Here is an 18381-nt window from a genome sequence, read left to right on the forward strand (position 1 = left end):
ATAGCCTAGATCAATCAATTTTGTGACGTCAATAAGTTTGGGTAGTAATGAAAATTGAAAATAAGAAAATTGACTAAGTTTTTCCATAGGAAAACTTCAATTCAGCCTGGCTGAATAAGGTTTTCCATAGGAAAACTTCAATTCAGCCTGGCTGAATAAGGTTTTCCATAGGAAAACTTCAATTCAGCCTGGCTGAATAAGGTTTTCCATAGGAAAACTTCAATTCAGCCTGGCTGAATAAGGTTTTCCATAGGAAAACTTCAATTCAGCCTGGCTGAATAAGGTTTTCCATAGGAAAACTTCAATTCAGCCTGGCTGAATAAGGTTTTCCATAGGAAAACTTCAATTCAGCCTGGCTGAATAAGGTTTTCCATAGGAAAACTTCAATTCAGCCTGGCTGAATAGGGTTTTCCATAGGAAAACTTGAAATCAGCCTGGCTGAATAGGGTTCTCCATAGGAAAACTTCAATTCAGCCTGGCTGAATAGGATTTTCCATAGGAAAACTTCAATTCAGCCTGGCTGAATAGGGTTTTCCATAGGAAAATTTCAATTCAGCCTGGCTGAATAGGGTTTTCCATAGGAAAACTTCAATTCAGCCTGGCTGAATGGGGTTTTCCATAGGAAAACTTCAATTCAGCCTGGCTGAATAGGGTTTTCCATAGGAAAACTTCAATTCAGCCTGGCTGAATGGGGTTTTCCATAGGAAAACTTCAATTCAGCCTGGCTGAATGGGGTTTTCCATAGGAAAACTTCAATTCAGCCTGGTTGAATAGGGTTTTCCATAGGAAAACTTCAATTCAGCCTGGCTGAATAAGGTTTTCCATAGGAAAACTTCAATTCAGCCTGGCTGAATAGGATTTTCCATAGGAAAACCTCCATTTAGCCTGGCTGAATAGGGTTTTCCATAGGAAAACTTCAATTCAGCCTGGCTAAATAAGGTTTTCCATGGGAAAACTTCAATTCAGCCTGGCTGCATAAGGTTTTCCATGGGATAACTTCAATTCAGCCTGGCTGCATAAGGTTTTCCCAGCTGAATTAAGTTTCCCGCAGAAAGGGAAACTTGAATTCATTTTGGCTGAATAAGGTTTTGAGCAATTCAGCTCGGCTTTGGGATTATTGGTTTTATTAATGCTTGAATTGCATTTAGTCACTTTTTTTTCTACAAAGTGCCATTCACCGGACATAAGAGAACAATTTTTGTTAAGGAAGCTAAACAGCAGCAAAACGAATAGTACAAAACGATTACGCGTTTCGAAAATAAATGCACATAATTAGCAATGCTAGAATGGCTTTAGACCAACATGCTTAAAGAAAAGGACAAGTAAGTTGAAGTATGTTCTTGTTCAATGGTTTTGATTGAAGTCTGTAATGATAGCACGAACATTTCAAACTACTTGACGCATATCATACTTCTGTTTGTTATAAAGGAAACGGAATACAAAATTTATGCAAAAAAAAATATAATTAACTTATCAGTATATTAAGAATCTTTTTTTAACCAATGAATAAATTTGCTATTATTTGCTATTATAATTTGAATAAAAGTCAAACTATTTTTATATCCACGTCTGTTTTGGCTTAATAATCATTTAAGCAGCCAAGTTAAGATTTCAATGTCGCAGTAAGTTTGGACTTCTTTTATACATGACAACAATAACGAAATGAAACAGAAATAAAGTGTGGTTGCTTATAATGGCTAAAAAGAATGAAACGAAAGGAGAAAATGGTTAAAGAAGAAATTAATTTAGTTTTAAGATATTCATGTTACAGGTAATCTTCAAAGGGCTTCCAAAATTAAAAAATTTCCCAATTTTGGCATGTTAGTTTCGTAGCAAAATACAGCGAAAAAGTCTTTTGAAAGCGATCACTGTGCTAAACGCAAAAACGGAAGGACCAAAAGCGCTATGGCAAGATCAAAACTTGGTGTCAGAGTTTTAAGAAGGAGCGCAGAACATCGATGCGCATAGAAAGCTATTCTTAGTTCGGCTAATGGGACAAATGTTCTGTCAAAGCCAATAAAAGTAAAGTACGTTTCGTAGCACAATTTGAGCAAGAACCGAATAAATCAAATTTTTTACTATGGAAAACTTTTTACATTTAAAATCAGTAAAAATTTTTTTATAGGAAGTAAAATTTACTCCATTATAGTTCTTTTTTACTAGTATTGCGGTTGTTATTGAGTTTAAGATATTATGGAAAAAAACTTCATATTGTTTTGTAATATCTCTTTAAGTTTGATTTGTTACACTTAAAATCAGTAAAAAAAATCTTCAGCGAAGTAAAATTTACTCCAATATTGTTCTATTTTACTAGTATTGCGCTTGTTATTGAGTTTATGATATTATGGACAAAAGACTTCATATTGTTTTTTTTTTTTAATTTACTCTAACTTAGTTTACTTTTACTAGCATTGAGATTGGTATTGGGTTTATGATATTATGGGCAAAAATTTTTCATATTGTTTTTTTTCCAATAATTTTAGTTTGATTTGTTTTTAGTGAACATTTTTTTTTCAAAGCAGAGCAAGAACCAAATAAATCTAATGCTTTAGTATTGAAAACTCGTTACACTTAAATCAGTACAAAATTCTTAAGCGAAGTAAAATTTACTCCAATTTAGTTCACTTTTACTAGTATTGAGGTTGTTATTTACTGAACTTATGATAATATTATACTTCATATGGTTTATTTTTTATTACTTTTGTTTTGTTTTTTAGTGAACAAATTTTTTAAGGTGATACCATATCTTTTTCGAATTATTTCCTTTCATTTTTCCATACCAAACATTTGCAAATGAAGTAAAATCTGTTATGACTAAAGGATTTTTATCGCTTTGCTATCATTTTCGTTTCGTTGACTCAATTACTTTAATGAACGTTTACGTCATTCCCTCCCACAAGAACCAACTGTTTATATATTTGCATGCTTTATATAGCTTACAAATAAGTATTATATGCTTTCAATGCTAATGATGATCAAATAAAAAAGAGCGAAAAACGAGTCGGCAGTCAAACAAAATTTATTATAGATAATCCCATGTTATCGGCCGAACCTTTTTCTGTATTTTGCCAGTTGATATTTTTGTAATGCGTATATAATGTAAATTTTTTTTTTGTTCTCAGCTAAATTTTATTATCTTATCTTAAAAAGCATTTTTGTCTACAGATAAGCAAAAATGTTATCTTTGCAATTATAAAAGTGGAATGGAAAGGCAAACAGTTCCATTCCACAGTTTGTTTTCGAAGTGTTGTATTACTTTGGTTTGTAGCCTTGCTGGTATAATAGTTATGAGAATAGGGGAAATAACCAAATCAACTTTGTGATAACCTCAAGCGGAATGTTAAGCTAGCTGGATATCAACACGCATTATAACTGCATCAATAGTTAAAGCACCACTAAAGCAGGATTTCCATTGTGAGTGGGAGTTCAATAAAACCAAATTGCAGAACAAAAACGATCGTTTAACAACTCTTGATGTATTGGTGTTTAAGGTAATCATGCCAAACAAAAGGAGAAAACCTATTCCTTTCTTTCGCTGACTTTCATAATCGAAGGCAGAAATCCGAAACGAAAGTATTCCAACAGAGTTTAGAACCATTCCAATAAGGCTGCAATCAGTAGCAACGAGCAAGATTAAAGAAAGGTATTGGGAGAAAAGGAGAGAGAAGAAACATCTATTCCGCAGAAAGAGAGAAATACGTGTTCAGATGTACAGTAGTCAGAATGAAGTTCGAAAATTTTAACATAGAACCAATCATAAACTCGATGGTTTGGTTGCAGGCACATTCTGCTGCAGAGACAAAGAAGGAAATCTGGTAACTGATCATGTGCTTGGGCTATGGAAAAGAAAATTTTTCCCAGCTGCTAGTGTTCGACGATGGCGGCGAAGAGGATACCGCAGAATTAATCCCTGATTACGGTATCGAATGTTTAGCTGCAGGCTAGAATGAGGTCCAAGTTGCAGTGATCCGACTGAAGAACAACAAGGCAGCAGGAGCCGATGGGTTGCCCGCTGAACTATTCAAGACCGGAGGTGACACGCTGATAGGGCGTATGCGACAGCTAATGTGGACGATCTGGCTAGTAGAACGCTTTCCCCCTGATTCGAATCTTAGCATGCTCTGCTCTGTACACAAGAAAGTAGACAAGACGTATTGAGCCAACTATAGTGGAATAATTATATTCCCCATCGCATACAATATACTCTCGAGCGTACTGTGTGAAAGATTAAAACCTACAGCCAATAATATATTGGGTTGCCCAAAAAGTAATTGCGGATTTTTTAAAAGAAAGTAAATGCATTTGTAATAAAACTTAGAATGAACTTTAATCAAATATACTTTTTTTTACACTTTTTTTCTAAAGCAAGCTAAAAGTAACAGCTGATAACTGACAGAAGAAAGAATGCAATTACAGAGTCACAAGCTGTGAAAAAATTTGTCAACGCCGACTATATGAAAAATCCGCAATTACTTTTTGGGCAACCCAATAATTGGGCCCTATCAATGCGGCTTTAGACCTGGTAAATTCACCCTGGACCAGATATTCACACTGCGCCAAATCCTGGAAAAGACCCGAAAAGGACAAATCAACACCTACCATCTCTTTATTGACTACAAAGCCGCCTTCGATACTCCTTTACATTCAAAGGTATTTCGAGCCATATCTGATTTTCATATCCCTGTAAAACTAAGAAGACTCTGCAGGATAACACATGCTGATACACGTTCTTCAGTAAGAATAGGAAAGAATCTCTCGGAAACGTTCAATACCAAATGAGGTTTCTGACTAGGAGATAGCTTATCGTGTGATCTCTTTTAAATATTCTGCTGGATAAAATTATATGAGATGCAGTTGTGAATAGACATGACACACTACTCACAAGAAAACGCAAGTTACTCGCCTATGGCGACGATATTGATATCATGGGTCAGTCAAAAGTCCGCCTCGATTATACCATCGGGGTATAATCGAGGTGACAATAGGAAGCCTGGAAGAAAGGTAAGAGGTATCCGATCGGATACCTGAGATGAACCTTGAGGTAGAGTGCGAGGCACTGCTGCCAGCGGGACAGTATTGAATTGACGGAACCCTAGTATTGCAATCTGGAAGATGATATTACACGGATGGATCAAAGCTAGAGGAGATTGTGGAGCTAGGGGTCTACATTGAGAACCCAGGGACTGAGATATGTTTTAGACTGCCTGACAAAAACGGTCCTACAGGCGGAGACTCGGGCGAACACGGAATGTGTGAGGTGGTGTGGTGCTAACGCGAGGACATCGAGTGTGAAAATCTTGACGAACAGTAAGGGCAATAACAACCAGGTCACGAACAGTCTTGCAGTATAGGAAGGAGATTAACGCCTTCTCTGAGGATCTGGGAAATCCGCATGGTTTGGGTGCCGGGCCATAACGGAGTAAGGGGGAATGAAAGAGCAGACGATTCGGCGGGGAAGGCCAGAGCACAGCCGTCAACAAACTTGGTTAACCCGAAGCCTTTCAAGTCGTCGCAGTCCGAGTTAAGGGCGTAGGCGACGAATGCGCATGCAACCCTGTGGAACAGCGAAATGGTTGGTAGGACGGAGAAAATCCTATGGGGGGATCCAGATCGTGAGAAAACGAGGCTATTACTGAAAGGAGGCCACCGTAGCACAGAGGTTAACATGTCTGCCTATGACGCTGAACGCCTGGGTTCGAATCCCGGCGAGATCATCAGAAAAATTTGTCAGTGGTGATTTTCCCCTCCTAATGCTGGCAACATTTGTGAGGTACTATGCCATTTTAAACTTCTCTCCAAAGAGGTTTCGCACTGCGGCACGCTGTTCGGACTTGGCTATAAAAAGAAGGCCCCTTATCATCGAGATTAAACTTGAATCGGACTGCATTCATTGATATGTGATGAGAAGTTTGCCCCTGTTCCTTAGTGGAATGTACATGGGCAAAATTTGCATTACCGTTACTGATAGGAAGTAGGAAGGATGTCAGTATAGCTATTGGTATCATAAGGGAACACATAGGACTACGAGCTCACTTTTGTAAAATCGGTGCGGCAAGTGATAGCATGCGCAGGGCATGCGAGGAAGATGATGAGTCGTTGGAGCATTTCCTTTGTCATTGCCCGGCTTTCGCTTCTAACAGATATCGGCACCAATTTGGGGGAGTGTCATGGAAAACAATTAAAGATTTTGTAAGTAGCATGGAAATCCTAAATTAGATTTTCTTTTTCGAGGTTACTTCATTTCTTTTTCTTGAGACTATAGAAGCTGCCATCTACTCCTGATTTGAATGTTACAAATTAATTGAAACACAAACTCTGTGGTTATCCAAGATTCGACCCGGGCAAATTTAGCTCGTTTTGACTGGTTCATACTATTGGGTTGCCCAAAAAGTAATTGCGGATTTTTCATATAGTCGGCGTTGACAAATTTTTTCACAGCTTGTGACTCTGTAATTGCATTCTTTCATCTGTCAGTTATCAGCTGTTACTTTTAGCTTGCTTTAGAAAAAAAGTGTAAAAAAGTATATTTGATTAAAGTTCATTCTAAGTTTTATCAAAAATGCATTTACTTTCTGTTAAAAAATCCGCAATTACTTTTTTGGCAACCCAATATTTTTAACATGAAAAGAATGATGCGTTCTTTGTTCATGTAATCATTTTAAACCTGTAATATGTCATTGAAGTCTACCTTAACAATTCCCATGTCCTTGGGGCCATTTGGAGGGTGGTTGGTGGTGTGGATATCTAATTTCAAATTATGCCTTACGTATGAGAGTTCTCATTTTTTATTTAATGCGTTTTTTATTTAGATTAGGCATAAATGCCACCTTGTATGTACGCAGTTAGATACAGAACAAAAAAGAACTGTGGACTCTTCTATGACCTAATCAGAGGAGAAAATAATTTCATGTTGGGCTAGCATTATAGGCCGTGTAGTTTGGGGAGAGTGGAGTTCTTCTTATCAAAATGACATACATTTTGTTTTTTTTTTTTTGAGTTGCGTCCTCCAATATACCTCCCTCACCTGAAACAAAAAACCAGAAAAATCTATTGGGTTGCCCAAAAAGTAATTGCGGATTTTTTAAAAGAAAGTAAATGCATTTTTAATAAAACTTAGAATGAGCTTTAATCAAATATACTTTTTTTTACACTTTTTTTCTAAAGCAAGCTAAAATTAACAGCTGATAACTGACAGAAGAAAGAATGCAATTACAGAGTCACAAGCTGTGAAAAAATTTGTCAACGTCGACTATATGAAAAATCCGCAATTACTTTTTGGGCAACCCAATACATAGGTGTTTTTTTGTGATTCTGTTGGGGTACATTATGTGTTGCGTGTTATTTAATTTGCTTTAACTACGTCTTGTTTATTTTTATAAAAAAAACAATAACAAAAATGATGATTTATTGGAAATATGTATGCAGGGAACATTTTTAATATTTTCCACCATCAATACCTTATGGGTATTGATTGGTGTTTTAATGTATGACGTGTTATTTGGTTATTTTTTTCGCCGTTTAGTCACTCACCTCCAGTGACTTGTGATAAGGGAACATATTGTGAACCATAAGCTGATAATAATTTATTTTCCCACCAAAAACGACGTAGATTTTTTTCAGAATCAAACAAAACAAGGATCCGAATAGGGCCAGAAGGCATGAATTGAAGTTTATGGGGGTTAATAACATATGGACAAACATATGGTAAAGTTAATGATAGGAGCAGTTAATGAAGCTTTCATTGCCACCTTTTTGTATACTAAATATCCTACCATGAAGTGGTCTTCGTACCAGCTGGTACTAGACCATTGAATTTCAAACCAAATTTTATTCGATTGTCTGAAGTGCCACTGCATTTTGTATCTATGCACGTTTTCAAAGTTTTATTTCATTTCTCAATTTGTATTTTTGTTGAATTTTCTCACATTTTTGCAAACATTAAAAATAAAACCAATTGAAAATATGACGAAAACAGGAAATATTGAATTTTTGCATTTTTGTGACTATTTTGTATTTTTTGTTAGTACACTTCGTCTTACATATTAATACGATATTGTCACAAATACAAAGGCATACACCATAGCTTAGCTAAAACTCAGCCACACACACACACACGCACTCATCACTTCACATCAGGGTGGGAGAAATTAGATACTTGGTTACCGGGCATTTATGGTTTGTTGGCGGCTGGTTGTTTGTTTTTAATGCCTAGCCTGCTTGAAGGAGATGATGAATAGGGAGGGGAACGAGGCGAGACGACTCTATTGTTGTTTTATGGTATCGGGTATCTTTTTAGTATTTTAAACCGGTCTTATGCGAATTGGCGCGCTGCTCATAGTTGTTATTCTTGTCTTGTGTTGACAAAAATTTCTTTCAGTGTAGTAGAAGAGCATACACACATATACATATATACACATACTATATATAATATATCAGTGGGTATGTTACGTGTCAGTTTGGTTGCTGCTATAGTTGTGGTTGTTGACGACATTTTCATGTTATGGTTATGGTTAATACTTGGGTTTTGGTGTTTTTTTTCTGCTGCTTCTTCAAAACGTCTTTGTGACAAGGCTTCTTTCTACGCGACATGCCTCACACATGTGGTCTGACGGCATTAGAGCAGCAGCGACAATGGAGAGAAAAGACAGCCACCATACACCTACACACATAAACACATTTTTACTTTATGGTTTTATTCTTTTGTCATATACATATGGACATACTACAGGTCTATGTATTAGTGCATTGTTCGCTTCTAAGTATGCTTGAATATTTTTGAAACTTTTTTCTTTAGTTCAAATCAGCAGCTTTTGTGATGATATTAAAATAGTATAAAGAAACCCACAACATTGTCAACATAATGTGAAGCCGTAGCCCGCCTTAGTTGTCGCCAGGCCAACAAACATTTGCCAAAATCTCACACATTCCATTTGCAATCAAACCAATACTCGTAAACATGCAAACAGGGCTGGTCTGGATCATATTTGGATCAGGTCCCATGAAATCTTAGACAGCGATAAATCCGCTTTTAATGGGCTAAGACCCTGAATTGGAAGATTACTCTTCACGGCAGCTTTAACTAAATGTGATTCGATCTGGACAATATTTAGTTCGGATGACGGGAGGCTTAAAACAACTTCCAGTTTCAAATTTCAGCGAAATCAAATACAAAATGCGACTTTTTGGGCTTAAAACCTTAAATCAGTAGTTGTGACAGCAATATCTAAATTTAGTCCGATCTACACCATATTTTTGGGTCGGATGTAGGGAGTCTTAATGCAACTCACTGTTTCAAATTGCCGCTAAATCGGATAGAAAATACTCGGCTATAAAAAGCAGGTCCATATCTGGACAAAATATCAAGCGCATGATTTAATCGTTTGAGATTTCAGAGTTCATTTTGCAATTTTATAACAGTTAACTCAATTTCCGAAAACTGTTATACGTAAATTTGAAAACTGTTATACTCTAACTTATACGCAAAAATGAATACTTTTTCTCTTTTTTCAAGGAGTGAAGATAGATTCAAGAGTTCTGAGGCATTTTATAACAGTTAACTCAATTATTCGAATATTGTTATACAGGCATACATTAAGATACTCATCTAAAATTTACTAATCCAGCACAGTATCCCAAGAAGGATGTGAAAAGTTTCTATGCTACATACTCAAGATTTAATTTTTTATGTTTTGGTATGGAATACATTTTTATACTCACATACATAAAAATTATTTTGTACCTTTTCCTCTTTTATGGGAGGGAGTGAAGATCGATTCCCGAGTTCTGAGTGACTTTACAACAGTTTACCTAGTTTTCCAAAAACTGTTATACGACCCTTCATAAATATATATTTCTAGATGTTTTCTTCAAATTTTGTCAGTGCAGTTGGTTTTCTTATTTATGTACATCCTCTGGTTTATCTCACAGATTTATATTTATTTCCGCTTACACAACACTTTTTGTGTTAAGATATCCCAAATATCCAAATTTGGATGTGAAGAGTTTCTATGCTACATAACTAATATTTATTTTCTAAGCCATGATTTGGAATAATTTAGATTGATAAGAACTAAGCCCATGTGTTAAAAGAGTCGGAAATGGTTTTAAGGGTTCCGAGTAATGTTAAAGCAGTTGTTCCAAAACTTGTATACTGTTATACTTCCATAGATAAAAATAAATTTGTTCATTTTTCCTCTTTTTGAGAGGGGGGTTGAAGATAGATTTAAAAGTTTTGAGTCATTTTATAACATTTAACCGAATTAATTGGAGACAGACCAGACCTCGAGTGGCATTCGAACCCACGACTCCCGTACTGGTTATCCGAACACGCTACTAACTCGGCTAGTGGACATATTTACATTTTTCCAATTTTTGGAAAAAAGTGAAGATAGATACTAGAATTCCGAGTAATTGTACTTTAATTTATTTTCTTTAATCTGTATTGTGAATAAGATCCACTGTTTGAAGTTCCCAGTTATAATGCAACAGTTTGCATTCAGAAAAATGTTATACTAAAATACATTAGTAAATATATTTACATTTTTCCACATTTTAAAAACTCCGAATCATTGTATAACAGTTAACGCAATTATAAGAAAACTGTTATACGGTCATACGTAAATATTTTTTTTTAAATTTTCCACCTTTAGAAAGAGAAATATTTGCTGGTTGACTTAAATGTGTGGTTGGTATTGATATTTTTCTAAAACCTTCGGTCTATCTAAAATGTTTTACATTTTTTTTCATAGTCCTAGCATCATTAAAATCATTTTATAACAGTTAAGACAAATATCCGAATACTTTTCTACGATTATACATTAATACATTATTGCAGTTGACATTTTGTTTCTCTTGTCCAGTATTTTGTCGACCACATTTTAAAAGGGAGTTAAGAGTTCAGTATGATTTTATAACAGTTAATTCAATAGCCCAAAAACTGTTATACTGTTCTATTTTCATAAAAACTTAAAATTTTATTTGCGTTCTCTCAAATTTCTTAAACAACACTAAAGAGATATAACCGAAATTGTTATACTGCCATATATAATTATATTGGGTTGCCCAAAAAGTAATTGCGGATTTTTTAAAAGAAAGTAAATGCATTTTTTATAAAACTTAGAATAAACTTTAATCAAATATACCTTTTTTACACTTTTTTCTAAAGCAAGCTAAAAGTAACAGCTGATAACCGACAGAAGAAAGAATGCAATTACAGAGTCACAAGCTGTGAAAAAAATTTGTCAACGCCGACTATATGAAAAATCCGCAATTACTTTTTGGGCAAGCCACTATATTGTATTTGAAGACGTATTGGGTTGAATTCCTTAACCAGACTTTGGAGACAAATAATATGTAAATGTAGATTACAGATGACAATGATGAAATTGGAGAGAGGAATGGTAACTGTGATGTCGCCCAGGCAAATTTGAACGATTCTATAATGAGTGGACTGTATGTAAAGGTCACAATTGGGGAATAACAAACGCTGAAGGAAACAACTCCCAAAGCAGACAAGATAAATATTTCAGTACGACGTGATGATGATCTTTTTATTGAATTGGCTTTATAGGTTGGGAAACAGAGAAGTGATATCTTTCGTTTCAAATTTTGGTAAAATTTAGTTTAACATGAAGATAGTGATAAAAATATACTTGTAACTCTGTTACGTTTCTTCAATACCAGTGACAAATTGAGAATTTAAATTAGAATCAATTAAAATACAATGTGATCTTGGAAAGTTCAATGTGATTATTCAATAATATTTCGACATTTACTATTCAACAATATTTCGATAATATAATATTAAATTTAAAAACGACTATACTATACATGTTAGAAATATTTTCAATACAATTCTGTTTAATGTAATTCAGGCAATAAAACATACTATAAAGAATAATTCCGTAATTGAAGAACACAATAATCCAGAATTTTTTTGAAAATGCACACAATATATTAATGTATTACAGTATAATAGTTTTCGGACAATTGAATTTTATAAAACTGCTAAGTTAATAACGTGTTTGGATTAATATTGCGCGGATCGTATGTAAAATTCCCTCCAGGGAATTTCATAATAGACTACAAAATGTCTAAAAGAGTGCTTAATGACTGCTACTACTACCTAGATGATGTTGGGTTATAATGATAGTCTGCTCTAGATTTTTTTTGATCATTTGTAATTTGATACCATAGTAGCGACAGACCAAAGCCTATGCTGGGTGTCTCACATACCACATAAGCCGAGGTCAGTACTAAAAATAGATTACTCTTTCAGAAAAACTAAAAGTAATCTTAAATAAAAAATAAACTTGTGTAACTCATTCTATATTATCCAATAAAATCCCCAAAAGTTCCATCGCAGCTATTATTTCAATAATTAGTTCACTCTGACTCTTATCTACTTTCAATAAAACAACTCAAAGGTTTCCATTTAGGTCGAATAGATGTTTCAAATTCTGTTCCCAAATCTTTAAACATGTTTTTCTAGCTTACAGATTAAGTTGAGTCAAGAGTTAGCCCCTACTTTAAAGACTAACTTCTATGTATCCCTTTTTTTATTAGTTGGGTTTTCAAACACTGTATAACAACCAGTTGTGTTGTTTCTTTTGTTATTTCTAACATTTTGTCTTTTGTTATTGTCATGAGAGCAACCGATACAAACTGGAAAACAAAAACGCCAAACAATACCCCACAATGGATACTTGAAGACGATGGCCAAGATGTAGAGGTAGTGGTGGTAAAAGAAGGCAAATAGCACTCATACCGGTTCTTTTTTTTTTTTCGTTGAATTAGGATGAACAAAAATTCACGCGCTATATTTTTCTCTATGTGTATGTGTGTAAATATTCAAATATGAAGAACCGGTTTAATTTCTTTAAAGACTTTTTTGGTAAAAAAAAAGACAATAACACCAACTAACCAACCACTACATATAACAACAACCGCTTTTGTCACTCCTTTATTGTGAGTGTGCGTCTGCGCGCCAACAACATGTTTTCAATAAAGAACAGGTACTCTTTGTTTTGTTGCTGCTGCTGCTGAATGCTTACTGCCTGCCTACCCGTCAACAGGTAAAGCGGGAACTAGTCACACACGCTCTACCCATAATGCCACACCATATGAATGACAATGGCCAACTGACTTTTTGGAATAGGAACAAGAAAATGATGGGATCATGTTCATGGTTGGTGCTGATGGACTCAACAATAATCCTATCAACAACAAGACACTTAAAATTTGCCAAAATGAAATTCGGTTAAATTCTGAAGATGATCATGAGGTAAACAATTTAAAATTGCAGAACAGCAAATAAATGTTTAGGTAATAAATGGTAATTTTGGAATATGCATCCGCATACAGGTGTTGGCAAGTACTATAAATGAAATGAATCCTTAATAATTAGCATAAAAATTCAATTAAAATTAGAAACTGAAAAAAGAATTAAAACAAATAATGGGTCGATTATAGATCGCAGCTTAACTATAGCGGCATTGTTTTAAAATTTGAAAATTTTCGTAAGCTTCAGTTTGTCAATGTCTGTATTTTGAATATTCAGCTCCTTAGTACATAGTAAAGAAGTATGCAATACAATACGGAACTAGAAATTTGCAACTCAAGTTGGGTTGCAATCTACAATCGACCCATTAATTTACTATATCAAAGAACATTAACATACCTACATATATTTTCCCATAAACATTTCAGATAGGGTTGTCGTATAGAGGGTTTTGTAGTCGACAGAAAGATTGTCGGTATTGTTTTGATCTCCTCATGGTTTATTCCGGACTTTTCACAGTGTAAATATGTGATATATTGGGGATTTACCGGGTCTACAGCAACATTGAAATGATGTAGTGCTTATTGGCATTTGTCTTAAATCTTTGGATGTCAAAGTGGGTGGGAAAAACATTGGCCGGAAGTCGATTCCACACACGAACGGTTCGGGCGAAATAAGAATTCTCTCTATAATGCATTGTGCTGTTCGCTGGCGAAACAAATGGGTGTGAGTTCCTGGAATGTCTAGTGTCCCTGACATATTACATCCTTACATCAGCAATAAGAAGACGAATATCAGACGAACACACTCCATGAAAGTATCGAAAGAACAGCGCCAAACAACTCACATTGCGACGATATACAAGGGGGGGCAATAGAGTTGGATACTCTACGGTCCCCAATCAACGCCATCGTTCTCCTTTGTACACGGTCCAGTAGGTTCAGGGATGATTTTAAAGCTTCAGCCCATAAATGTGAGTTGTACTCCATTTTCGGCCTTATGAAAGTGATGTAGATGTTAGGAAGATCAGACGGAGTGAAGTAATTCTTACACCGTTTAAGGAAGCTTTAACACTTGAATGCTAATTTCGACACTTCAAATACATTTTTATCCCAACGGACATCACTTTGTATTTTCATGCCCAGAACATCAAGAGCTTCTGATTGCTCAACATCTACACCGTTAATAGGCAAAGAGGATCTATGATAATTGTGTGGACTTTAGATTTTAATCTTTCACAAGGTACGCTCAAGAATAGATTGTATTTGATGAGTAGGAGATTTAATCCCAGCGATGGCATAATACATACAACGTACTAGTCAAATACTAAGAAGGAAATCGTGCAACTATTGGGTTGCCCAAAAAGTAATTGCGGATTTTTCATATAGTCGGCGTTGACAAATTTTTTCACAGCTTGTGACTCTGTAATTGCATTCTTTCTTCTGTCAGTTATCAGCAGTTACTTTTAGCTTGTTTAAAAAAAAGGGTAAACAAGTATATTTGATTAAAGTTCATTCTAAGTTTTATTAAAAATGCATTTACTTTCTTTTAAAAAATCTGCAATTACTTTTTGGGCAACCCAATATTTTAAACTTTTGTGAATTTATGATAGAGGCACCCTGGGACATAGGTCCCAGATGAAATCCTAGCGAGAACATCAAAAACATTTTCAGCTGAAGTTTACCTTCACTAATGCTGATGGCATTTGTGAATATCTTCGCAAAGATAGACTGCTCCGAGAGGCGGAGCACTGACTATGAAAAGATTTTAAGTAACAACATTTTATCATAAAATGTTCAAACAATTATATAAGCACTATAGCAACAACAACAACCATTATAAAACAATGATATGATATCGAAACCAATTAAATTCCATTAATTAATAATCCAGATGGCAACCCATCGCCTACTGCTGCCTTGTTTGTTTTCAGCAGGTTTAGATTTTAATCTTTCACATAGTACGCTCTAGAGTATCCTGTACTTGACGAAGAGGAGCCTTATTCCTGTAATTGGTGTGTGAGACATTGTATGGGTATGCATTCTCCTAGTCATACTGCGCAGACGAGCTAATGTATACGCCTTATCAGTGGGTCGCATACTCTCTGGAATAATCGAGCTGGCAAGCCATCGACCACGATGCTTGTTGCTTTTAAGCCGGTTACCTAGTTCTGACTTTTTGTAGTATACTCATGGCCACCATCATCGGATACCAACAGCTGTGAGAAGTGTTCATTCCATATCCTCAGCATCTTACGACAGATTTTCTTCATTGTTTTTGCAGGAGGATGTGCCTGTAGCAAAGACAGCAGTTTGATGTTTAACTCATTGGTCTTCATTCTAGCTCCTGAGCGTCTCGATTCATTCCCACTCAAGTTGTGTATACCCACAAACATGACACCAAGAAATATTGATTTGCGACCCCATATTCTTAATCGTCTTGACATTCTTAGTCGATATAGCCATGCCCGTCTGTCTATCTGTCGAAATCACGATAGCGGTCGAACGTGTAAAGCTAGCCGTTCCTAATTTAGCACAGATACTTCTTATTGATATTGGTCGTGGGGGATTGCAAATGGGTCATAACGGCTCATATCAAGGGGATACTTCTCTCCTATCAAAAAGCGAAGTACTATTCAAATTTTACCTCAATGATATGGGGCCTCCTTTTTTTATGCCGATTCCGAAAGGCATGCCGCTTAGCGACACCTTTTCTAAGAGAAGTTTTAATATCAAAGAACAAGTCCATACAAATGTCTCTACAGTTGGTAGACCGGGAGCTTCTCTCTAGTTAGCATACACTATAACTTAAATCGGATATCTCTCATTGATATGAAAGAAGTCTCCACTATTCTTCAATAGAGCGCTCGTGGGCAAAATTTATAATTTTAGATATTATCAAGTTTTTGTTTTACTTTTAACTTCATAAAATTCTTTTAAAAACTGCATGTAGTAATCATAAAAAGAACTCTTATCAACTAACTGCACTTTAATCTCGTTTTCTTTTAAAGTTTCGTAAAATGTCTGCTGCCAAGTTTGTTATCATTTGACAACAAATATTGTTTTTTCTCTAATCTACCTATGTGAGATAAGGTTTCAAATAAGTAATGGTGAAATAAATCATAAAACTAGGGAATGCGTTCAAAAATGATAACCCATATTTACAAGTGGGGATTATCAGCCAGACGATAGTAAAGGTGAATAAAACTGAGTTCGTATTCCTCAGGGCCACAAAAAAAAAAAGGTTGGCCTGAAAACCATAACAGGTGTCCAATGAAACTCAAACTTTAGTCATTGGTATTTTCTAGCATTGTTCTTATTATTCGGAGAAATTAAGTGGTAGTATGGCAGGGTATTCTGTTCCGCATTCGGATTAGTTGTTAAGAGCTTTGAATTTATTATCTTAACGTACAAGATATGATTTTTACTACTCTACCTTCTTATTATACTGGGATTAATTGCTTGTTATTAGTTCTTGGCATAATCATGGCATATAATAAAGTGCACATATTTGAAATTGTATAGCTTTGTACAGTGTTAAACTGCATCACAAGAGGAAAATGAATACCAGTTCTGAATATTGATTTGGAATATGGTACTCTATTACTGTTTTCATAAATAAAGAAACCCCCACTCATTTCTCTTCAACTGTTAATACCCTTTTGGATATGTTCTTTGTGAATGATGCTTCTAATATTTCGCTCTTTCGACCAAATATTTGTCCCTTGTTTCTCAAGACATGATTTGATGTATCTGGCTTACAACTTCACTGTGTCAAAGACTGTGGAGTAGTTTTGTGTACCGCCACTTCTAAAAATTTGGATTATTCTGCCATAGATTAAGGGATTCAGGAAGTCTATTGGAATAGTATGTATGACCTCATATCTGTCGATGAGAAATTAAGCTTTCTTCCAGATAACATTGGACGTATCTATGATGCAACAGTCCCCATTGGGACTACGATGAAGAAATCGGATACTAAGCATTGGTTAATTTCCATTATTAGGAATTTTATTCGTAACAGGGACCTAGCCTACTCCAGGTGGAAATGTTTTAAAACGCCTAAACTTCATATGAAATTCCGCACGACAAGAAATAAAGCTAAAGCATTCATTAATGATGCAAAATTACGATATTATTCATCCACATATTATTTGGCGTTAGACACGAGGAGCAAGTGGAGGGTTATAAACGATATCGGAGTTCGAAAATCCAAGGCAATTTCTAATTACGATGGTGATATAAATGAATTGAATAAAAACTTTTGTTAATATTCCGACCTTAGATATAGATATTCGGTCCTCGAGACTTATTACGGTGGGGTATATCCAGAAGTCAGAGAATGTATGGACAATGTCTAGTGAGGAAACACTAGAACTATTCGTTGGTACACATTTCCTGGGAAATTCTCCAACGGAAAACGTGGCGCTAGAAGAGGTTGACAGTAATAGGCATTCGTCGGAGGCCATTAGCGAAATTGTGTCTGAGCCGAAAATCCTTTGGGCGATAAGAAGTTTCAACTCCTTTAAGTCGCCAGGTCCTGATGATGTTTGAATTACAAGCTGTGTCTGATAGACTGGTTCCCTGGCTTAGGGAATCAGAATGTCTGCTGTATCAGAATGTCATATATGCCTTGTGGGATGGAAGGACACGAAAGTCATTTTCATTCCGAAAGCAGTAAAACCCTACCACACGAAGGCGAAAGATTTTCGTCCTATTAGTCTGTCATCCTTTATACTGAAGACTCTTGAGAGGTTGTTAGAAACATATCTTAGGGCAAAGTTCCCTGGAGATTGCCTGTCGCGGCAGCAGCATGCATGTAGTAAAGGCAAATCCACTGAAACAACCCTTCACGAAATAGTCGGCTACATAGAGGGTTCTCTCGCCGTCAGGGAATATACAATGGTAGCATTTCTAAACATTGAAGGTGCTTTCAATAATGTAAAACCGACGTCAATCATGAAGGAGTTGGAGTTTCTAGACATCAACTCTAACGTAAGAAAGTTTATTAATAACTTACTTACTAAAAGATGCATTACGGCAGGCTTGGGATCTGTGGATCGAAAAAGATGGTTCACCAGAGGAACTCCTCAAGTAGGTGTA

At 35.6% G+C, this 18381-nt stretch overlaps 1 protein-coding gene across 6 annotated transcripts in view; it reads right to left on the minus strand.

The window, feature by feature from the left end:
* The window catches only part of LOC106090588 (protein split ends), a 327322-nt gene that overhangs the window by 149269 nt on the left and 159672 nt on the right, over positions 1–18381 (minus strand). The gene's annotated exons all lie outside the window — the stretch shown is intronic.

The sequence above is a fragment of the Stomoxys calcitrans genome, chromosome 3 (genome assembly GCF_963082655.1).
Source record: "Stomoxys calcitrans chromosome 3, idStoCalc2.1, whole genome shotgun sequence".
Classification (NCBI taxonomy): domain Eukaryota; kingdom Metazoa; phylum Arthropoda; class Insecta; order Diptera; family Muscidae; genus Stomoxys; species Stomoxys calcitrans.